Genomic DNA, 25386 nt, shown 5'->3' with positions numbered 1-25386 from the left:
TTCAAAACAATTTGTACATATTATTACAAATATGATAAAACATAAGACTCTAAAATGATGCAGTATGTATTTTGTTTTCATATTTTTATATCCTTAATTTTTTTATTTCTATGTATATATATTAGAAATTAAACATGTATTCAATATGATAGAATATTAATTTTTGAAAAGGCAGTGACTTCTATTTTAATTGTTTTCATGAGTAAAGCCATTCAAGCTAATCTACCTCATGAGACTTAATTGACATAATGTAGACTTCTGAATGCTACTATATTACCTGAAATCATATTAATTGTGTTGAGTAGAAATTCTGAAGAATACCCATCATCCACATGTGTCTATTTACATGTACGAATCAGGCATGTTATGAAAAATGTGCTCCATTGTCAAATAAATTTTAAAATTTTGGTGGATGCACAGCATTAAATTATTATCTTTGTTGAAGAATTTTTCACAATTGTCACTATACATCATGACTCTAAGAAAGAGCTTTTAGATAGACTTGCATATATGTTATAAACGTAGAAGTTGTGTCAGTTTTTAGCTGTATCCACATTTTTATCAATATCTATAGTTTTTTCCAACTACATAATTTGAGATTATTTATAATTAGGTTATATTTTACAAGTCAAACCATGGTTAAATACACATGATTTTCAGAACGCAATCATGAATATGACTTTATATTTATTTAATTTTGCAGTTTCTATAAATATTGTTCTTACTTCTAAAGGGGAGCTGATATATAAATTATATGATTTAACTTAATGTTAGCTTGAGACATCCAGCTCATGTAAAATATTGACAGACTGACAATTTTCACCATAGGTTATCCTAAATTTGTATTATTCACAGTTTGTGCATGAGATTTCCCTATGGCCATTTAATAAAAAGCTTTTTACAAACAAAGTTATCAAAACTAGAAATAATACTATAATGAAACACTGTCTACTTCTTTCAGCTTCAATGAATATGAAATTTTGCCAGTCTGTTTCATGCATCACCCCCAATCTTTTTGTAAATGCTGGCGGTATTTTCAAGCAATCCCAGACAGTGTGTTATTTCATATTTTCATACATTTCATTCTTTCATAAAGACATATATATTCATGTAGACGTCTCTTTTGTTACCCAACCCAACTTTATTAATCTTTAAAAAAAATAGCATTAATTACTTAACACCATCTAATATCAAGCCCATATTTAAATTGTCCCAGTTGACTCATAGAGTTTATTTTAATTTGCTTATTTCAAATCACTTTGCAAATATGGTCCAAACATTACATTAAATTATTATGTTTTAAAGTCTCTTTTATTCTGTCTTTAACAGTGCTCCTACCCCTAGCTTTTAAGTTTTTGTCTGTTGGAGAAATAAATTTGTTTCATAGAATCTTCCATATTTAGTGTTTGACTGATTGCTCCTTGATTGTGTTTTTGAACTCTTCCTCCACCCCTTCAATTTCTGGTAGATTTGTAGTTAGATCCAGAGGCTTGGTTAGATTCAGGTTCCGATTTTTAGGCAAGGATAATTCACACACAGTCATGTGTACCTCCCTACATCACTTTATGAAGCACATATGGTCTGGTTGTCTCCATTTGTGATGCTGAGATTGAACTAGATTCTGGGTGTGCCTTCCTGCCTTGCCACCCCCCACCCCACAACTCCAACATTTTATGTAGAGTCCTAATGCATAATGGAGAGTGAGTATGGCCAAGGGGCCTCTTAAGGTTTTGAATCCTGGCTCTAACAACTGAGTAAGTACCTATCTGCCTTTTAGTATTTCCAGAAACTTTCTTTTCTGTATGTGTCTCTCTTTCATGCTCTGAAGGAGCATCTGTCAATTGCAATCTGACTTTAAGAAGTTGGAGTACACGCTTTCTTTTTGATTTGGTATATTACAGGGAGGCAGACGGCAATGCACTTGAGTAATAATTTGCAACTTGGCCATCAATAAACTTTTTTTTTTGAGTTAGCTTATGGTTATTCCCAAATTCAGATAAAACGGTCCAGCAGAGTGAATGATAATAAATTCTCTGGTTTTCTAATTTCAGATAGAACTAGTGAGTACTCTTTAGCAATTTATCAACAATTTCTCTAGATGCAACATAATATTCTTGTTACTGTGGGAGTTTAAAGAACTGTGACAGAGAGCCCCTGAACTGAGCAAGTCTATGCTGTATGGGAGAAGACAGGTGTTTCGTAGATGCACAGCAATGAGAATTAAACTACAGCTCTCTCACAATTCAGGTCATGACAATTTGCCCTGGAAATGGAGGTGATAATAAATCTATGAGCAGAGAAACGTCTAAGGTTATAAAGCATTATTTATTAAGTCCTACTCCCACACCAAAACATAAGATGAAAAATATTTTATTTATCCAGGTGAAATCTGAAAAGTCACTTCCCACGACCTAGTGTGATGATTCGCACTGAGAAACTTTTCGGTAAATATCTTGTGACTCAAATAGATAAATATAAAACAATATGCAACGTGCACATTGAGGGAATGAAACTGTTCCTAGAGACTGGAGGCTGGAGCCTGAAGCCTGTACTAGGCTTACATCATATCATCAACTTTTCACATCTCTGAAGTTAGTGCTATTAACTTTATTTCATTGATGGAGTAATCAGATGTGCAAAACCTTGTGATTTCTTCAAGTTACCCCTGAAGCAAGCCAAAATAAAAACCCAGATAAGTTAGACTTGAAAGCTTATGCTCACTCTACTGAACTATTCAATGTTGTTACTAAACATTTTTATTTAAAGGTATAGTATCATTCAGCTGTTTTTTAGAAGCTCTGATAATACCCATAGAAAATGTCTCTTTAAAGCCTATCCACACAGCCCTCAATAGAGACTCTTTAAAGAGAAGGAATTCAAGATTATCCCTCTGATTTTTAATAAGATAAGAGAGGAGCTATGCAACCTGGCATGCTATCCCTATTTGGGGCAAATCCTATTTTCTATGCTATTTTAGAGAAAACGCTTCCCAGAGAAATAAGATGTTACCTCAATTAGGATATTGTTTTTTCTTGATGACCTATTTAGGTGGCATATGATAACATGCAGATATTATGGATTAATTTTTTTTTTTGGCTTGAGGGAGATTATCCCTGAGCTAATATCTGTGCCAATCTTTCTCTACTTTTTATATGTGGGATGCCTCCACAGCATGGTCGACGAGTGGAGTATGTCCCTGGTAGGATCCAAACCTGCAAACCCAGGCCACCAAAGCAGAGCTCGTGGAAATTTAACCACTTGGCCACCGGGCCAGCCCCTATCATGAATTAATGTTAGTAAAGAGAAGAAACCCACAGAAACTTTGTTGCTGATTGCCTCTCTCCTGCATCGTGGATACCCTGAGAATCTGATTGTTGCCAGAGGTTTGGCCTCCTTCCCTTCTTCCTGCCTAACTGTACACTTTCCTTCATTCTCTTCCTTCCTTCTTTTACACTTTTTCTTTCTGTTATTTCTTTCTCTTATACCTTCCATCTCATCCTCTCTCCTCTCTCCCTTTCTCCACTATCTCCCTCCTTCTTTCTTTTTCTCTTTTTTCTCCCTACCTTAGCCCCCTTTTAAGTGAAAACATCTCTTTTTTTTGATTCTACACAGTAAAAAATATTGTCTTTCTCAAGCTATTTGTCCCTTGGATTGCTTTTTAAATTTATTTATTTACCTATTTATTTGTTTATTCACACTTATAAGTTTAATATACAACAAAGCAAACATAATAAACCAATAATGAAGGGATGGAGCACCAACACTTGTTGTTAGAAAAGCTCTTTGGGAAATAATCAAGTTAGGTCTTCATTTCTGTAATGACCACTTGCCTGCTGGCTGTTTCCCCAGCTCCAAATAGTTCCCCTTTTGTGATAAGCACCCTTCCCTGATTCTTTGATATAAAAATCTGATCCTCAGACAATGGTCTGCTCAGGCCACTTTTAAGTTTTCCTGTGGTAGAAAATTGATGGAAACAGCTGCATTTAAAAGAAAAGTTTCTGAGAAGGCAGACATGAAAAAAACTTACAGCAGTCACTTTCTCGACTTTGGTTAAGCCAAAATTTGTTTTGTGTTGCTGATTGTCCTATAGTAAAAACTGCCTTCAATGAACAATGCTTTCCACTCTTAGCACATTTGGAAATTATGTAAATTAAAAGAGGAGACAAGAATATTCTGATGCTCTTGAGTATATCTCTGTGTAATGACCAAAGTTGTCCTATTTATCTCTTTAAATTGTCAGTATCAGAGGCTTCCAATGGAGAGTGCAGATTAAAAAGGCAAATGAATCATAAATTAGCTTTCTCATCCTTTCTGAAGATGACTGTCTAGTTTTTTGCTTTAGCTTTATTAGAAATATACAAGTCCGGGGGAAGCTAATATGGGACTTGAAAGGGATAATGAATAGGGAAGCATCCATTCATAATGCTGAGAGAGACTTAGTGTTGAGGCTTTTAAATTTCATTTGGGATCTGACATATAGGATTATCTGTATTCAGGTTTAGAGCTATCAAAATATCCATGAAAATGGCATAGGGAAAAGATAGTGGCTTGAAATGTGAACACGTTCTTCAAGTCAAAAAGCAAATATTTCTTACTTTTGGATCAAATTTTATCTGTTGTAAATGAAAATATATTTTTGTTAATAGTTTCATCTTGTCAAATTTGTGTCATTAAATAGATCATTAAGCAGATAAATATGATGAGACCTATTGTGTGGCAGACAAGGTTGATTGCCTATCCAACAGCCATCACACTTTGCTAATGTCCCTGTTTTCTCCAAATGTCTGCATAGAATGCCTGAGATGCTGCAGCTAGGTCATGAGCACAGTCACCAACGATACGTTTAGGGTGGCGTAGGGGGAAATACAGAAAGCTCTAGGAACCTAGATGAGCTTCTGAATTAACTTTGAGAGTGGTCAAACTCTGAATTTGAGTTAGGCTAGAAGACCCTCATTAGAGATGATGATTTTTCTAGTTTATTGTGAATGCATTATATTCCTGTGCTCTCAGAGAATAGTTTTATTTTTGCCGCAGAAACATGAAACAAATGGTTGAATTTTGACAGCTAGTGTAGCAGTGACTTTTGATGACCTATATCACATTTCCTTGGAATGATGTCTCAGCTCTTTGTTCTTACGCAAAAGAATTTTAGAACAATCCTGACTTCTCTGAGATACTGGCAGGATCAGGACCCTGTTGTCTACACCAGTGCCATCCATAACACATCCTCATATGAACTTCTACTCCTTCCCTGGTTTGCTTTTCTGAGCCTTCATTCCTGATTTCTAGTAGAGCTTTCCAAATAATCTACCCTCACCAATGCCTTGTATCAGGCTCTGCTCTGATACACGAATACACCTACTGCCGAATACACCTAGTATCATAATTTTTGGAATTTGAATTGTGCAATTTTCACAATAATTAGAAATATTTAGACTAGAAAAGATTTGATTTTCTTGGTTAACCTAACTGGTGTGGAGGAACTGTTGTTAAGGACCACGAATTCGCACCTGTCTGGTGAACGGGGGTGAATGTGGATAGGATGCAAGCCAGTGTAAACGAGCTGATGCTTACATGAAGCTCACCACTGGAAGTCAAACTAGATCTCAGATACCTGAGCCCTCTTAGGTGAAATTAATTGAAAACCTAGTTAGAGTTCTCCTGTGTAACTCAAAGGTAAATGCAGGTTTCATTTAACCATAATTTAGGAGTTTGAAAGTGCTTCCTACCTGCTTATTGCATTCCTACCACCAGCTTTCCCACTTCATCACACACTCCCACACCTTATGGACAATTTTCCATATGGAGTAATATATCATCTTAGGTTAGTTTAATTGCTTATTGCCATATGTCTTGTGTAATTACTGTATATGGACATTATAAAAGTCATAAAAGTATGAGAGAAAATTTCACTATGGAACAGTTTAGCTGATTTTATATTTTAAATGTTCTTTTGTAACCAATAACGGATGAGTGAACAAGGTACATAATATAAAAACAAATGAATAGGTATTAAAGTACAAATGTTGCACATTTTTATCAACTGTATTTATACAAATAATTCAGGCACTGAATTTATAAGAGACATAGCATGCACACAATTCCAAGGAAATTCCTGTGGTCATAATACACTCTTCTCCCTTATGGTAAATTTTCATAGAATCATGAGTGCTTTACAATATGTGTACTCTCTACTAAAATCAGATGCTTATTGGAGGCAGATGCAATGTCTGATTTATTTTTGCTGCACTCAGTGTATATCAGAATAGTGCTTTACATAAATACTTCTACTTCACCTCTGCCCACACACACTCCCCTGAAATTGAGATTCACATTTCCAACTGCCTACTTTGAATCCGCATTTGAATGTCTATATGCAATTCAAGTTAACCATGCCCATGCCCAAACTCTTCATCTTAGTGAATGCGCATGTCATGTGTTGGTTTCTTTGGCTAAAGACTTAGGTGTTCATCCTTGACAACTCTCTTTCTATCACATTTAATCCATTAAAAAATAAAACCAAACAACCCTGTAATAGATTTACTTTCAAGATAATCTAAAATTTGACCACTTCTTGCCATTTCCATCTTTAACATCTTTATCCAAGCCACCTTTATATCTCATTGAATTATTGCAGTTGCTTCCTCATTCATCTCCCTGCTCCCACTCTTCCTCCTTTATTGTGCATTCCCAACTCAGCTACCAGAGCTTCCTGGTTCACAGGGTCAAAGCTCATGTGGCCATTAATGACCTGGCTCTCAATTACTTCTCCTGATACTCTCTCCCTTGTCTACTCTACCGTAGGAACACTACCTCTTTACTGTTCTTTGAATCTACCAAGCATTCTCCTGCCTCAGGACTGTTACACTTTTTGTAAAAGGCCATTCCTTTTGGCTGATATGGTCTTACTTTAAATATCCCTTGGCTTGCTCCTTGTATTAGTCTTCTAGGGCTGCCATAACAAAACACCACAGACTGGGTGGCTTAAACAGCAGATATTTATTTTCTCACAGTTCTTGAGGCTAGAAGTCCAAGTTGAAGGTATCAGGACTATTGGTTTCTCTTGCAGACTCTCTCCTTGGCTTGTAGACGACTGCCTTCTCAGTGTGTACACACTCCTGATGTCTCCTCTTTTTTTTTTTTTTTTTTTTGGAGGAAGATTAGCCCTGAGCTAACTACTGCCAATGCTCCTCTTTTTGCTGAGGAAGACTGGCCCTGAGCTGACATCCATGCCCATCTTCCTCTACTTTATATGTGGGATGCCCACCACAGCATGGCTTTTGCCAAGCGGTGCCACGTCCACACCCAGGATCTGAAATGGCGAACCCTGGGCCACAGAGAAGCAGAATGTGTGAACTTAACCACTGTGCCACTGGGCTGGCCCTCTTCTTCTTATAAGGACATCAGTCCTGTTGGATTAGGACCCCATACTTATGGCCTCATTTAACCCTTTTTACCTCCTTACAGGCCCTGTCTCCAAATGCAGTCACACTGAGGTTAGGAATTCAACCCATGAATTTTGGGAGGGCACAGTTCACTCCATAATACTCCCTTATTCTCTTCATGCCTCACTCGATCAGTGAGGGTTTCTTTGACCACTCTTTGAAAATCACACTCCCCTCACCATTACCTTCTTATCCCTGTAGGGGAGAAAGAATATTTCTCTACACTCTAGGTTCTTCTGGCTGGTCTAAGAATTAAGTTGACATGAGAAGAAATAACAGAAGAAAATCAAACAAGTTTAACAACATGTGTACATAGGAAGAACCCAAGAAAACTGATCAAACTCATCAAAATGACTGAAGCCACCACCTTAAATACCATCTTCAGCTAAAGACAAAAGAGGATGTTATGGGTAGTAGTTTGGAACTTCTAAGGGAAAGAAGGCAATTTACATGGAGATGGAAAAGCAAATGTTTGGTAAACAAACGTTTGCTAGGCCATGGCGTTGCCAGGTGCCATCCTGTCTACCACATCTAGAGTTATCTATGGTGATAGCTCCTTTTTGGGACAAGGCTTTAATCTTAAATTCTTCTGGGCAGTTAGAGGGAAGGTCAAAGTTTCTTCCTGAGCCTTTTGTTTTTAAAAATAACCAAGCCAAAGAGACACATTTTGGGATGGAAAATTCTGATCCCCCATCCCCCCATCCCTTCTTCATTCTTCCTTATAGCAATTATCACCACCTAAGCATTATAAACTTATTGTTTATTGTCTGTCTCCTCCATTAACTATATACTCCATGAGATTAAGAACTTCTCTTTTGTTTTTAAGTCCTGGTGATTTTATTCTTAGCGTTGAGATTGATGCCTGGCGTACAGTAGATCCTCAATACATAGTTGTTAAAATAATAAAGGAACTATTTCAACTGATAATTTAAAGATATATACCCATAAGGATTCCAATCAGAAATAGATGGGACATTCAAAGGTTTAACTGAAGTGAGACTAGTGGAAGGACTATTTAGAGTGGGGTAGGCAGAGTTAAAGGAACAGCAGATGATGGTGAGGCACCAAGGACCTCACCACAGTGGGAAACTCTTTCCCTTTCTAGATCTGAGGTACCAAAGAGTGAAGGAGAGCTGTAACTAGAGTCAAGGAAGAGAGCAAGCCTAATGGATCCACGACTGTAAGGAATGAAGACTTTGCCAGCCATAGTGATATAAGGAGGGTGAGGGGAGAAAAAATGGACGTCTCTAGTCCTTTCCTCTCTACTCTTCTTTTGGTCCATTCATTTTTTTACAGAAGTTGGACACTGGAGAGCAAGGGGGTATAAATGATGCTGTGTGTAGTGGTCAGACTCCTGAGAGACCAAGCAGGGCAGCAAAGTGAAGAAAATACATCTGCTTGGGGAGAGAAGGGGAAAAATGGAAAGTAGACAGCACAAAGCATTAAGATTTTTGAAGTTATTAATGTGTCTTTCTATTTTTCATTCTGTCTTCATGTCCCTCTCCTTGGTAATCTTAACACTCCCTCTTCTACCAGGAGCGGGTGGAGAATGCACAGAATTGTTATTGGTAAAATGCAAAGAGTAATAAAGAGTTTCTATTCAGCTACTGGAATTCACAAAAATCATTTTGCAACAAGACAGAGGAGCTTGTAATTCAGGATTTGAGAAGAGGTTGAAAATTTTCTAAATTCTCTTAACATAGCAAGAACCAGTCCCAGAAACAGATCATAATGTATTACATCATATAGATAAGAATCCTATTCTGCTTATAACTAGCTCATGAGGCTAGCACCCTAAAATAGTAGGATGAAAAAGCAAGGGATAAGAATCTCAACCCAGAGAGTGTGACATGTATTTGTTAAATGGAGGGAACACTGAAAGCAAGGAGATTTTCCTCCTATCCAATATGAAACTCTGGAGATAATATTGCTGCACCAAGGATGCTAGTGGCATGAGTTGTCCATTAATGTAAACACAGTGGCATAACATTGATAATTGCAAAGACAGCCCGAGTTTAGCTTCTTTTCGGTCTCATATAAGTGAATACATCCATTTTGTTTTAGGAGTGATGGTGACATGGGTGTTAGCTCAAGATCTTGCTTAGGAGTTTGGCAGAAGAGGTGGCTCACAGGAGGGGCAATGGGGGGCCCTATAGGCAAGGGCTGAAGAGTAGACCACCTGAACTAGGGCTATGGATGTCACTGCCAGACCTGGAGCTAAAGGAGAGCGGCAGTATGAGTTGACATAGAGCCCAATCAGCCAGAGGCCCACCCTGACCAAGCCAATAAGTGCAAAAACAAATATTGTGTCAGTTTAACTGACAACAACAGAGTCCCCAGGGATGGGCCAGACACACTATAGGGGTCCTCAGTCCAGAGAATAGCACAACATACCCGAGCCAGGTTTGAGACCCTCTTCATTTGATGGTGTGTGTATAGTAAAGCCCCTCTTACCTGAAGACACTACCTTGAAGTGTAGTGAGGACAAAGGAGGAGATGGGAAACACTGGATATTTATTCTGAAGAAACTGATCTCCTCAACACTCGATATATACCTCATACTAATCTCCTAAAAGTATATCTCAAATTATAAAATTAAACTGAGAAGGCCAGACTTTCTCCCCCCTCAAAAAGAATCAACTTTGATTCCCTTTTACTATTCTTGTCTAGTGGTGGCATGGGATGCAAGAGGTACCACTGAGGATGATATGTCACTTTTAGTGAAGAACGAATTATATTTTTCTGCAAACTTGAGTGTATCACGCATAACTCTGTAATTCCAGAGAAACTAGAAATCCTATGTAATGCTACAGATTCTATATATACTTTGAAGGATAAGCATATTTAAACTCATTCAGGCTCAACTATGCCTTAAGTTCACTCTTGGTTCTGTCAGATCATTGATTTGACATTGATATGATTTGATTATACTTAGATTGATGATATCAGCTCTAATATTGAGGAAGTAGACAATGCAAAGTAATTAGTCACAAAGCTCTTTTGTAGGCCTCCAATATAATGAACTCTGGGCAAATTAGTCCGCAAGCAGAATCTCTCCCATTTTAATTTGATTTCTGAGCTCCAGAATTAGGAAGGCCATCAGTAAGATCCGTTGTTATTTTGCCCAATATAATTAGAGGGTCAGCAATTTGATCTTGCCTTGATGACAAAACAATTATCTATGGCATCCCCTTTCCCATTTAGAAAAAAATAAAAGCCTGTGCTTACTTAGGTTTCTTTTCTAATTAAGTAGACTTAGTCCTGGTTTCACAGGGACGGAATGAGCAAAGCATAAATGTCAAAACTGGAGTTCAGTGTGAGTATAAAAAATACCCCAGGCAGGAGAGATCACACCCATAGCAATCATGCTTCTCCTGCTCTCACATTATTGCCCTCCTATCTCTGTCTGTATTAGCTCTCAGGCTGTTCTTTTATCTTCAGAGAGTGAGGTGGTTTTTCTCCCCTCCCACGGAGCCTCTGTTGGCACCGTGAGCTCCCCAGCCATTTTGCTGTATGTCTGCTCATCCTGCACTCTCCATTCCGTCAGTTACCTGAATTGGGAGTTTTCCAGTGGAACTTCTCTGGCAAACTCCAAGAAAATAGAAATTAATGCAAAATGTTATAGCAGTTTAAAAATGGCCAGGTTGAAGATCTGTGTTTGCTATTTTCTTACCATACTGAGAGTTTGAAATTCTGTGAACTCCCTCGGTAAACCATTCCGACTTTTTACACGATTTAAGAAGAAGTTCTCCTAAGAGACTAATTTGAAATTTTCAACATTCTGTTAAGCCCATTTACTTCCTATCAACAATCAGTATTCAATATCTTGGTAGGTAAGTAACACAATAGCTCTTACAGATTATTTTATATTTACCATATTAAGAGCTCTTTGCCTTTTTTTGTTCCCTCACTTACACTTTTTTGCTTTTTCCCAACTTATACAAATAAAAGTATGATTACATATGAAATAGATGAAGCTCTACTTCTATTTCTAAATAGACAATGTCTCAAATTACTTGTTTTTTCAACAGTCTCAATAGATGCAGCCAGTGATAGCAACCAACGTACTCCAGAGAGAATGTGCCCCCAAACCATGATGAGCCTTGTGGACTATGACAGAAAAAAAAAAAGGAGACAGGTTTGTAGTGCACAGAATCCTTAACTTTAAAGCATAATGAAATCTTAGAAAGCTCTGCTTGAATTGTAAAATTTGCCAAGTATGTGAACCCCCATCTTCCCTTTTAATCTGAGTTCACCCGTCCTAGTTACAGGAAGACCTGTCATCTGCATGAAGTCACCTGATACCTATTTTAGGGCAAGTGAATGGATCAGTTTTTACCAAAATCAAATCCTCGAGCTAGAGTTCCAAGGTGTCAGAAAAACATGGGTGAAGATATCTGCTGTGATAATTTAGCTGTGTGACTTTGAACAAAATGCCTAACTTTACTGACTTTGTTTTCATCTGTATAGCAGGAACCATCATACGAACTGCACAAAATAGCTCTGTGGATTAGTGAAATAAGAAAGGAGGTTAAGCACTGTAGGAGAACAGAATATGTCACCCAAAAATGTGTCTCTTTGGCTTGATTATTATTATTATTAGTTTTTCCTCAGGAAGATTCACCCTGAGCTAATATCTGCTGCCGGTCTTCTTCTACTTTGTATGTGGGTCACTGCCACAGCACGGCCACTGAGTAGTGTAGGTGTGCGCCTGGGAACCAAACCTGGGCCTCTGAAGTGGAGCGCACCAAATTTAACCACTAGGCCAATGGGCTGGCTCCAGGTTTGATTATTCTTAAGAACAAAAGACTCAGGGAGAAACTTTGACCTTCCCCCAACTGTCTAAAAGAATTGAAGATAGAAGGCCTGTTCCAGGAAGGAGCCATCTCCATGGATAGCTAGAGTGTAATGTGAACTAGATGTGGTGGACAGGGAGGAACCTAGCAAGACCCACTTGATCGAAGTCCCCTCCATGTCCAATTGTCTGTGCAAGACATGGTAAACATTTGTTTACCAGGGAAGAAATTCTCTCTGGGATTTTTGTTGTCGCCAAAGATTGTTTGAAGCATAATTGAAAGGCAGTTTCACCTATTGTATTGAGCAAAGAGGTATGTTTAGGAAGCCCTCTTGTGACTATGTGTCCCTCTGGGTCACCAGGTTATGTAGAAAGACATACTAGAGTCTTTCCAAGTGAGCAGTACATCTCTTCTTCACATATTACATTGGGTCTTCCACAAAGTTCCTGTTTTGAGCTTTCAGAAGACACTAGAAATGATTAATCTGTCCTATATCCACTGAGTTGTTGGAGCCTCAAGATAATTTTAAAATGTGGTTGAAAATTCTTTAACAATCCTCTCATTGAAAGATGGCATTTACATCCTTTCCTTTCTATCTGTACAGACTTGTTACTGCTTTAATGAGTAGAGTACAGTAGAACTGATCTATGTGACTTCTGAGGCTAGCAGGTATAAAGCCAAGATGCTCCTGCTCTGTTTCATGGAGTCCTGAGCCACCATATGAGGAGTTCAACTACAGTGGGGCAGCCATGCTGTGAGGAAACCAGAGAAGATGGAAGGGACACTTGTAGCTCCAGGAGATAGTTTTGGTTAAGCTCAGCACGGGAATCTTCCCAGCTGAGGTGTCTGATATATGAAGGAGTAAGCCTCCACATGAGTTTAGGCCGCAGCCATTCAGTCATATGAAGCAATTTGAGTCTTTACGGCAGAAGTCCCAGACAATATGAAACAGAGTCAAACCATACCAGCTGGGCCTTGTCCAAATTTCTGACCCACAGACTCTATGGGCATAATAAAATGGTTGCTGTTTTATGGCACTAAGTTAATGGGGTGGGTTGTTATGCAGCAATTTATAACTGGACCGGTCTCAGAATTTAAGCGGATCTGCTGGGACAGAGAGGTGATTGAGTAGTGATCAGAGAGGAGTTTTCCAAAGAAATCTATTCAGATGGAGTCAAGGAGGGCTGATAGTGGACAGTAGGGTCAAATAAACTGTTTCAGGGGAACACGTCATTTGGTAGCTCACAGGACTTGAGAAATTAACTTCAAGAAAGTTTAGAAGCAGCGTTAGGGAACTCATGTAAAGGCAGAATTCCAGTCTTCCAAAGAAAAGGATGTGGAGGAAGATACTAAATAGGAAAACAATGCACAGATTTAAGCATAATAATCCAAGTAATCAATTAACTGACGGGCCAACGGAGATATTGAATGGCTCTGAACTACATCAATTAGAGATCATCTGTGCATTTTACTGGTTATTGCCAAATTTCTTAATTAGCAGGGTTCTTTATGTGTAAGGTCTGGAAGTTTGTTTGGAATACACTAGGATATTTAAAAAATACTAGTGGGTTCTGAGAAGATAATTGTTCTTTCATGCTAAGCATATGTCTCCACCAAAAACACTTCAATAACAAAATTGAAAGGTAAAATAAAAAATCTCTCTTTCACAAAATATTCAGGTTTACCTTCAAAAACAAGATCTACATATAGTAGATTAGGCAGGCCAAGATCTGTAATAGCATTTGACATATGACAAAGTAACTCTCTTTGGGAATGGTGGCATTCAAGGGTAGAAAGCCCTTTTATTTTCACTGAATTTTCAACTTGAAAAAAATTCAAAATAGAGATTAAGCGTTGCAAGCAAAAAGCCAATAAAAACATGAGAGTTTTAAAATACATTTTTATTTCTTTAATATGATTTGCGTGTTTAATAATGAATGCAGATGCTTGTACTAATAGAACTATTTAAGTGTTAAAAGTTACATTGTAGCAAGTATACCTGAAAACAACGTACAGACAGTTATCACCTCCTACTTTACCACCAAATTTGAAATGATCTGCAGCTAATTACTTTCATGTAAAAATCAAGAATATGATAGCTTGCGGTTCTTACATGGGGAGTTAATAATTTCTCTGCTACTCTGTCCTATGTTCGCCTGTTTGTGTTTATACGTTTTATTGGTGAGCCTCTAGCCTATTATCGGACAATATTTTATTATTGGCTAAGATCTCTGTGGTAAGGATTAGTGTCCAGATGCAATATTGTTTCTTGCACCTCCTGCAGGAAGTACACCAAATACGGAAACTTGGGAAATATTACCTATATTCTTCAACTGTGAATGGATGTGCAAATTTATACCAGAATCTCTTCTGCAGACTCTACATTCTTTGACTCATAGGAGAGTCACCTGGGAATTCTGGGGATTGTGAAGCAAAAGGCCCCTCTGACACTTCCCGCCTTAACCCATAGTCCACAATCAGATTTTTACCAGACTTCTGCCTAAGGGTTTATAAATTTGCAAACTTTTTGAATTTTCTTTACTTTTAAAAATTTTTGCAGCTTTATTGAGGTATAATTAACAAATAAAATTGTAAGACATTGAGAGCGTACATCGTGGTGATTTAATATATGTATACCTTGTGAAAAGATTCCCACTTGATTTTTCATTTTGCCTAAATTGGAAAATCCAGGGTTGGAAGGAAGCATGAGTGCTAGGATTATTATTAATCTCTAAAAAAATGCCTGAGAATATTTTATGAGCTGTTTAGAGAAGGTTTGTCTTACATATCCAGAATAAAAGAGGTGTAAGCTAAAACTATTTAATTGCCAGGCCTTGGAGCCCTTGTGTTTCATGAGAGTGAGGACCTTGATTTCCTAGTCTGGCAGTTTCCAGGAGAAAGTTCAAAGGTAACACTTTGAAGTGTTGTTACAGATAACATCTGTCTTCGATGTTAGCATCAAAACATAGCTTCTGAGTATGTATTGGACATACTACAGAAGTGTATCCCACTGATAGTTTTCAGTTTTCTTTGTGGCCTAAACATATAACGGAAGGCATAGAATTAATCTTCATATGTTCCCATATTAATTTCCTAGGGCTAGCATTACAAAATACTATAAACTCGGTGGCTTAAAGCAACAAAAATGTATAGTCTCACAGTTCTGGAAGATAAAAGTAAAAAAGTCAAGCTATTACCAGGGCCATGTTCCCTCATAAAACCTGTACGAAGAATCTTTCTTTGCTTCTTCCTAGCCTCGGGGGGTTTCCAGCCAATCCTTGGAGTTCCAGGGTTTGCAGCTGCCAATCTCTGCTTCTGTTGTCACATGACATTCTCCCCTTGTGTGTCTGTATCTCTTCTCCTCTTTTTGAAAGGTCACCAGTCATGTTGGCTTAGAAGCCTCCCCTGCTCCAGTATGACTTCAACTTAACCAGTTACATCTGCAATGATCCTATTTTAAAATAAGGTCACATCATGAGGTACTGAGGGTTAAGACTTCAACAGAACTTTTGTGATGACACAATTCCACTCATGCTAGTCCCCTAAGAGTAATTCTTAATTTTATTTTAGCATTCAGTTTTAGATCATATTTCCTTCCCATTTCCTAAATTGCAGCAGTTAGAACTAATTATAGAGAGGTATGTTTATGTATAGTCTAGTATTTCCAAAATATATACTGATTTTAACATCTAGATATCTCAGAAGCTCCTTTCCTGCATCCTTCTTTTTTATTTTTTTGTCTTTCTTTGTCCTTTATGAAAGGGCAAACAATGCAGGAATACATCCCTAAATGATTGAATTTATCTGCAAATTGCTTCCAGGTGCTCACATCACTTTCTCTCCATCTTCAAACAAAAGACAAAAAAAAAAAAAAAATAGATTCAATGTCACTCAAGAGCAAAATCATGAGGAATGTAAATAGTTTTGGTTTTCGCCTCATTTTCCATCTGAAATATTGCTTGTTTCTTCTTCTCCAGTTTACAAGACTTATACTTACCAGTTCGTAGCACTAGTATAGTGTGAGACTTCTGTTCATTCTTGATTTTCCAGTTGCCAACATAGCACATGGCTCCCGATAGACACTACATAAGTGTTGATTTCTTCAATACAGAGTTTTCAAGAGCTTCCAATTCACTTGAGGGTACCTGAAGTATTATGACTTCAAAAGTTTGCATTGGTAAGGAACAGATCAGAACAGGTTAGTCATAAACACGTAAGAGAAACAGTTTAAACTCTAAGGACCTCTGTCTATATTCTATTTTCTTATTACGGATGTAAATGGTACTTTAAAGGAGTTTGAAATTAATATTACTCTGTTATAAACTCAATATATGACTTCTAATTTACTTGGCATTTCTCCACCTCTGTTCCTCGTAAGAAATGCAAAGATAAAAATGACAGCAGCTAAACCATCATTTAGCCACACAGACCAAACTCTTTCTTTTTCTGGTTTTTTACATTTCAGGCAATCAAAGAACAAAGGCAAAAATCAGCTACAAATAAATCCATATAACTCCAGAGGCCTCTAAATTAAGTACGGGCTGTATAATATATGCTATTATAAATAACCTTATCTAGACATAGATTTGCATCGTCTATATCTGGAGTCTTCATTCATTGATAGTGTTGTTAGCTTCAGTGAAAATTAAGAAAAATTCTCAATTCAATAGCATCAAGTTAATGATTCTTTCCCATTTTACTTCTTTCTTACTTTCCCATTTTAATAGAGTCTTTTAGTTCATTGGATAAATGTTTTTAGCGTGTTGGGTGATGTATGGAAACTACATGAGCAATATTCCTTGCCTTCAACTGTGTATCAGGATTTTTTCAGTCATATGTGACTGAAACTCAATTCAACTAGCTTTGACTAAGAAGGGGATTCTCCAAAAACTGTGTGCAATCGGGGAGTGGCACTAACCTCAAGGACATAAGAAAAGCAAACAATGTCATTGGACAGACCATTTTCTCTGTGTACCTGTGTTCTTTTGTTTTTCTTTTTATTGAAGATCAGCCCTGAGCTATCATCTGCTGCCAATCCTCCTCTTTTTCCTGAGGAAGATCGGCCTTGAGCTAACATCCGTGCCTATCTTCCTCTATTTTTTTTATATGTGGAACACCTGCCACAGCAGGGCTTGACAGGCGGTGCATAGGTCCACACCCAGCTTTCAAACCAGTGAACCCTGGGCCACCAAGGCGGAATGTGTGAACTTAATCACTGCACCACTGGGCAGGCCCCTGTCTACCTGTCTTTTTGAATCTCCCTTCCACTCTTTGTTTCTTTCTCTTTGTTCTTTACGCCTTGGGGATCTAGAAATTGAGGTGGGTATGATGAGCCGAGAAATTTGAAACACATCCTTCCAATTTATCAAGGGCAAAGAAGAAAAGGTTCCCTCAATCTGAGTCTGCACACACAGTCCTAGAGAAGCACTTCGATCTGTTCAGCTTACACGCCTGTCACTTGGCTGACCACTCTGGACTCTAGGGAGAGTAAGTATAATCATTTTACTATCCTCAATCAAGTGTCCACTCTCATGTTAGACGGTTTTAGAACTGATTGTCAATTGACTTTAACTTCATGGGTCCAGGATTGAGCAAGTGTCCCCAAGGAGGTGTGGGGGATGCAAAGCACGCTGTGTACACAAATACAACACCTCCTCCTCTACAGAGAATTAGGTGAATAGGTGAATAGAATAACAAATCTGAAAACATTAATTCATCTCTAAAATTGCAGTGAGTAAGAAGTGTCAAAGTGTTGTCAGTTTGAACGTACTCAAACCTGTTATGGGCAGCTAAGGTACAGATGAAGTGATTTTGTACTTCATGTGTTTATTCATTCATTCAGATACACATTTATTTGCTTCTGCCAGCTGCTTAAGGGTGGTCCTAATCTCAGTTCAGTTTATCTTACCATCATTTCCTTATTGTTTTGAATACTTTCATACCTATAGGAAACGTAAAAGAATGCTACAGTTAACAACAACATACATTTTTCTAGATTGGCCAGTTGGTAACATCCTCTCCTTCTTTCTCAATCTTTTGAAAAATGTTGAAGGAATCATGGTGCTTTATCCCAAAATCCTTAAGAAAGTGTCTCATAAGAACAAGGACATTTGCCTCTGCCCCTATTGAAAAGTAGTGTTAGTTCAATAATACAACCTAATGCAGAGTCCATATTTAGTCTTAACCAAAATTTTATGTATCATTATTTTCAAATCCAAGATCCAGTCAAAGTTGATGAATTTGATTTATATTCTTCATCAGTTATTATAAATCTAAGACAGCCCCTCTACCTTTTTGTTTTGTTTTGTTTTTTTTGGCATATACTTTTTCATGGAGTTTATGCCAGTTATCTTGCAAAATATCTTACATTCTATACTTATCTATGAGTTTCCTCATTGCTAGATTTAGATTAAACACTTTTGGAAAGAATGCTACAAAGGCGATGTTTGTATATTTTATTGCATCAATTCTGAAGGCATGTAACATCCAGTTTCACAACATTGCTGATGTTGAAATTGATTACTTGATTAGGATAATGTCCAATAGAAGTTGTAGAGGTAAGCTTTTTTCCTTTCTGGAGGGTGGTATTGTGAATATTTAGTTCCTCAAAAGCCTTTCATCAAATGGCTTTAGCATCCCTCAATGAGCTTTACCTGAATCAGTTGTTACATAGGGGGTTATGGAATGGTGATTTTCTTTTTCTGTTCTGTTTTCTATATTTATTAGCTAGTTTTCTTTCTATAAAGGAGAGGTTTCCCTCTTTTTTTCTCTCTCCCTATTCTTGTTCTCATTACTATCATCATTGTTATTATTTTTAGTATCTCTGTGGGTCTGTGGATTTTTTATTCCATGTGTTATGAGGTGTCTCTATTATTATTCATTATTCATTTTAATGCTCCAATTGCCCCATATTTGATGTGTGGAAGTCCTATCACACTAGCTCCTCTGCCCTTGTTTGCAGCCAGAAGGTGTTCTAAGCTCACTTTATACTTTCCCTGCCTAAACCTGGAACCGTTCATTTCTCTAAGAAGCCTGGTTTCTTTTACTAGGGAATGGTATTTAGAAACCAAAATCTGGACCCAGATTCACTTATTGATACTGAAGTGTCATTGTTTTTAAGTAAGTTCTTTTAGTGAGTAGAGATAGAAAAATGTCTTACAAAATGTGAACTTACATTGATATGTCTCCTTCTCAACCAAATCCAGCGTTCTTCCTCATCTTCTCTATTCCTCATTTGCATTTATCTTCGTAATCAGTGAAAATTCTGAGTTCCAAAAAACGCTAGTATATATACTTATTCACTTTATTCTACAATATATAAAACATATATATATATTTTTAAAGATTGGTACTTGAGCTAACATCTGTTGCCAATCTTTTTTTTTTCCTTCTTCTCCCTAAAGCCCCCGGGTACATAGCTGTATGCTCTACTTTAGGTCCCTCTGGTTGTGCTATGTGGGATGCTGCCTCAACGTGGCTTGATGAGCGCTGCCATGTCTGCTCCTGGGATACAAAGTGGCAAAACCTTGGGCCCCCAAAGTGGAGCACATGAACTTAACTTCTTGGTCACGGGGCTGGTCCCTAAAAAAGAATGTTGGAGTCACATCACCAATGGGTTTACCAACAAAACCATAAATCATTCTCAAAATGTTTTTGAGATCTTTCTGCCCTTAGAATATATTCCTTGAAGTGGAGAGTGTTTAAAAGTTATGTGAGAGAATTATTTGGTCTGTGTTTTCACACTTTCAATTTTATACAACGTTTTATAATTTCTATTTTTAGTCAATTTAAGGGTTTAATTTTTCTTCCTATTTTGTTTATTTTGCATTTTGAATCTGCAAAACATTGACATGGTTTCAAATTGAAACAATTTGTAAAAGGACACCTGAAAACGTCACACTCCCACTTCTATCCCCTCACCCTATGTCATCCACCCTCTGTAAGTAACATTTTTTCGTTAGTTTCTGGTTTATCTTTGCTGTGTTTCTTTTCTTGCTGCAAAAACAAATATAAACATCACACACAGATTCTTATTTCCCATTCCATCTCACGCAAAAAGTAGCCCACTATATACAGCCTTTCATATCTTTCCTTTTTCATTTGACAACGCATGCTGAAAAATACTAATGTCAGTTTGTAGAGATCTTTTTCATTTTGAGAAAGCTTCACTGAACTGTATTATTTAAATGCACCTTAGTTTATTCAGCCCAGGCTCTTACAAATCACATGTATGTGGTTTCTAATACTTTACATTTCCAAATAATTCCACAGTGAATAGGCTTGTGCATATATTGTTTCATATTGGTGGGAGTGTAGCTTTGCGATAATTTCTCAGAAATGCAATAAGTTATTCTTATAAATTCTCATAAGTGTAGTTCTAATAAGGTAAACATCCTTGTAGTTTTGATGGAAATTCATCACATTCCCCTCAATAATGGTGCACCATTTTGCTCTGTAACAAGCAAAGTCAGGCAGTGACTTTTTTCAGAGATTTACTTAAGTTTATTGTTATCGTTTAAAAGTTTTTGTCAAGCTGTTGCCGTGGTGAAAAATATCGTAATGAAGTTTTATTTTCCACTTCTTCTACTATGAGTAAATTTAATTAGCCTTTCACATGTTTAAGGGGCTTTTGTCTACATTTTTTTGCAAAGTGCTTTTCCTTTTCTTCCCTAAAAAATGTTTGCTTTTTTATTTTGAACTAATTTAGTATTACAGAAAAGTTGCAAAAATAATTCCGAGTATCTCTATATCGTCTTCACCCAGCTTCCCGCTAATGTTAATACCTTACATCACCCTAGTACACCCATCAAAATCCGTAAATTAACACTTTATTAAACTACCCACCATATTCAAATTCTATCAGTCTTTCTACTAATTCTTTTTTCTGTTCTAGGATTCTATACAGATCTCTTTGATTTTGAGAACTGACCTTGAATTAGAGATTTGCTCCTTTTCTGTGACATAAATTGTCAATATATTCTCACAAGTTGTCACTTGTTTCTGTCTCCTCTCTCTAGAACATGCTTCTTCCTTTCACTCCTCCACCCCACTTCCATGTGCCTGACTACCTGTAAGCTAGTTAAGTTCTTGTAATTCTCATCAGAGCCCTCTCAGAACTCCCTTCACAGCATTTATCAACAGTTAGACTTTTATGATTGTTTATTTGCTTGTTTTTTTCTCTCTCCTGACTCAGCTCTAAAAGCCATTAAGGCAGGAGCTGTGTTTAGTGACCACCATACAGCCAACTCCTGGAAGAATGCCTGCCAGATCCTAACTTTTTACCATTATTAATTAAGTTCATTAAATAGATCACCAAGAAACCATACCACAGAAGAAATTTTCGAAGTAAGAATATTTAGAACAGAGAAGATTAAATAGGGACATAATAGACATTTTCTTTCTTTTCTTTTTTTTAAGATTGGCACCTGAGCTAACAACTGTGGCCAATCTTTTTTTTTTTTTCTGCCCTATCTCCCCTAATCCCCCCTGGTACAGAGTTGTATATCTTAGTTACAGGTCCTTCTAGTTGTGGCATATGGGATGCTGCCTCAACATGGCCTGATGAGCGGTGCTATGTCCGCGCCCAGGATCCGAACTAGCGAAATCATGGGCCGCTGCAGCGGAGCATGTGAACTGAACCACTCGGCCACGGGGCCGGCCCTGACATTTTCAAATATATAAAAAGTGGTATGTAGAAAAATCAGATTTCTCATATGTAACTGCAGAAGCTACTAGGGATGGCAAAACAGCTAATTTTTTTGCCAAAATTAGAAAGTATGTTTTTCTAAAATTAGAAGAACAAAAAAGCTGCCTTACAAAGGAATTGTCTTTTGAGCCATAGAGTATTTTCAAAGAAAATGAATTTCAGTCTGACAGAGTGGTTGGAGAGGATGTTCGTGCATCAAATTGCTACGACTTAATAAATCCTACTAAGTGTGTTTCCAAAGCTAAGATTGTATGAAGCCATGAAAAGGAACTTTAAGGGTAAATGTTGATATAATCATTCTTTTAGAAGAAAGAAGTAATTCAGTCTTACCCCAATGAATGAATTCATGATGGTGAACTTTTCTCAATTAAACAACTAAGTGAAAACATATTTTGGGCAGTAAATATTTCTGGTCACCAGAAAATAATGTTATATTTGTAATCTTTTTCTCTGCTTATTGTTGTAAATGATAATGAGTTGCATGAATCCCACAGTAATCTGATCCATTTATTAAAAAGTGAAACTATTTGCATGTATTAACAGTCTTTTTCCCTTTTTTCGGATAGATCATACCAACTATTAGCATAATCGACTTGAGCTGGGGTTTTGAAATTTGTATACGAATTTATAAAAGAAAGCTGAAAACTATGTCCTGATGCCTGGAATACACATTTCTACTTTGAGGATGTCTTCAGGTACACAGGACTTGTACCTGCAGTGAATAAACTAAGGCACATTCTTGAAGAATCCTAATGTTTAATCTCAAGTTTCATGTAATGGGCTTTTGGGAAATAGCATGTTCCACTAATCATGCCAGTGTTGTCAGGGCATCACAAGGTACCCTCAAAGATGTCTGATTCATAGACTGACCTGTCTTTAATTCATATTTTACTGACTGACTAGTAGGAAATTCAGTGCTGATATCTAAGTAAGTGCTGATTTGAAGGCTGTAAACACACTAAACCTGATAAAGTGTAGCACATATGGCAGAAGGAGCCAAAAACTAGGGAAAGACAGTGGAAGTGAATTATTAAATCGTCAAATATTGAAACCTAAGGCTTCTTTTGATTTGACTGGCTACCAGGTTGTAAACACCTGTCATTTTTCAGTTTTCCTTAAAGCAGATATTCTGCATATCACGATATACTCAAAGATATTCTGCAATTTCATAACCCGCTGTACATTTCTTTAGTTCATTGTATTTGCTGCAAATGCACCTGCACAGTTTGATGTTTATAAAAATGGCAATTATGATGATGTACCATTGAAATAAAACTTTGCTGGATAGAAATTAAAGAGTGAAAACAATGATCTGCTAAAAACTATTATTTTGTCAGGCATTCCATTCATCAAAATTGCAATTAATTTCTTCCTCTCCATAGTCATTGTGGGTGAAACAAAGACCAGCAATCTCACATCTGGTTACAGATTTAAAAAGAGAACATTTCCCTCTTTCACAAAGCTCCGTGAGTGTTGTGTTTACATTGTTAGATGAGATGGTTAAAATTCTCTAGTGTTCAATGTTTTATATTTATTGTGATTTAGACTCTAGAAAATTTGCAATCGAAGTTTGGAAGAAGTGTTTGATTAAAAATAAATGTCTTAAAACAGCCTCTCTTGCTTTACAGCTGCTTTGAAAAGTCTGTAATATTATTAAGTTTCAAAAAGTAATGCCATTGTACTGCTATCATTCACTTTATATTTTATATGAAACAAAGACTATGTTTTTGTACATAAATAAAATCCAGAGTTTGCAAGGGTTGGCACTCATCTTGCTGTCTTACCTGAAACCCAGCACTTCATTCTGAATGGATCACCTTACTGGGTAAGTTCTTTCACATTCTCTGGCTTCCTTGTTTTTATACATTTTGCTTTTCTTGTTCACTTCCTCCCTTCTCTCCCTTTAGCCACTATCGCTAATGTCAGAATACAAAGAACAGGGATTTACCTATGATCCTTCCTCTCTAATAGTTTATAATTTGATTTTATGTTCATGGTGGCTCCTTGATTCTCTGTTTCTTCCCATTATTCTCCAACTAGGTGATTATATTAGTGTATGATGGCTGCCATAATAAAGTACCACATATTGGGTGGCTTAGACAATAGAAATTTATTTCCTTACAGTTCTGGAGACTAGACGTCCAAGATCAAGGTGTTGCGGGGTTGGTTTCTTCTTAGGCCTCTCTCCTTGGCTTGTACGTGGCCATCTTCTCCCTGCGTCTTCACATGGCCTTCTCTCTGGGTGTATCTGTGTCTCAATTTTCTCTTCGTATAAGGATATTGGTGATATTGGATTAGGGCCCACCCTAATGAACTCACTTTAACTTAACTACGTCTTTAATGATGCTATCTCCAAATACAGTCACATTTTGAGGTACTGGGGGGTTAGAACTTCAATATATGAATTTTGGGGGGCATAATTCAGCTCATAAGAGAAACACTATTCAAATAGCCTAGTATTGTTTCTCTTGATCCTCAGCTTTAACCAGAGTCCCTTTCCTTTGACTCACCATGCAGTAATTCCTTGGCATCTTTTTTCCAACATTTCTCAAAGAGTACTCACCATTACAAGGGGAATTATAGAGCCAGTCCCATGTCAGTACACATCAAACCTAAAATACATCCACTCAATTGTTATATATATTTCAAAAGATTATTAAGTGTATTTTGTGTACCAAACCCAGTCATAGATACTGGAGATACAAGAGCAAATAACACAGGCAGTGTTCCTACTGATAAAAAACTCACGGTTATTTGAAGAAGAGCCAGATACTAAAGGAGGAAATAAAAAACAAGATTGGTCAAATTGTAAAAAAACTATGAAGGAAATAAATGGTATTATATGAAAAATACCTTGGTTGGGGAGAGGGGATGTGAAAACTTTAAAAAATTACCCAGAAAGGCATTTCTGAGGAGTAAGCTTTGAGCTAAAATCTGAAAAATGAAAAGAAGCTAACCACACAAAATGCTAGGAAAAAGACTTCATAAGAAGAGAGCAGCAAGAGCAAATGTCCTTTTGCACAAAAGAGGTTGGTGTGTTCAAAGAACAGAAAGCAGGTCAATGTGGCTGGAACACACAGAGGAGAGATGAGCGAGGTGATGTTGAAGACAGGGGCAGCCCTGAATCCTGTAGGACGTGCGAGCCTTGATGAGGAGTCTGGCTTCTGATCAAAACCTCTGCACTTTGGTTCCTGTACAATCTTCAGCATCCTCATTGGCTGATACTTTTCGTAGGATGGTTTTCCTTGGTTCTTTTTTACATATTCATCATGAAAAGCACTCTAAAATAAAACCAGAATTTAGTAATCCTTTTTATTTCTGTATTTCTGGTGAAAATCCTATTTTCAAGCTGACCGAATACTGACATTATAGTCAACTTTGCTAGTGTGCTGCTTGTCTTTATCTGTTCATGTCACTTACAGTATTCTGTGTGTTTCTC

The 25386-nt window shown here is 37.2% G+C and overlaps 1 long non-coding RNA gene across 2 annotated transcripts in view; it reads left to right on the top strand.

The window, feature by feature from the left end:
* LOC139074314 (uncharacterized) overlaps window positions 1–24043 on the top strand; it is a 96089-nt gene extending 72046 nt beyond the window's left edge. Inside the window, exons 5-8 of one of the 2 annotated variants that reach the window (XR_011523818.1) lie at window positions 11477–11583; window positions 17612–17728; window positions 21752–21928; window positions 22514–23702. This is a non-coding gene — a long non-coding RNA (uncharacterized lncRNA). Of the gene's footprint in view, window positions 1–11476; window positions 11584–17611; window positions 17729–21751; window positions 21929–22513 lie in introns of both variants that reach the window. The other variant, XR_011523817.1, reaches the window with a different exon arrangement.
* Window positions 24044–25386: the final 1343 nt, after the last annotated feature.

This window comes from Equus przewalskii, chromosome 11 (assembly GCF_037783145.1).
Source record: "Equus przewalskii isolate Varuska chromosome 11, EquPr2, whole genome shotgun sequence".
In the NCBI taxonomy this organism is placed as follows: Eukaryota; Metazoa; Chordata; class Mammalia; order Perissodactyla; family Equidae; genus Equus; species Equus przewalskii.
The sequence above is the reverse complement of the archived record's forward strand: the minus strand, read 5'-3'. Positions and strand labels throughout refer to the sequence as shown.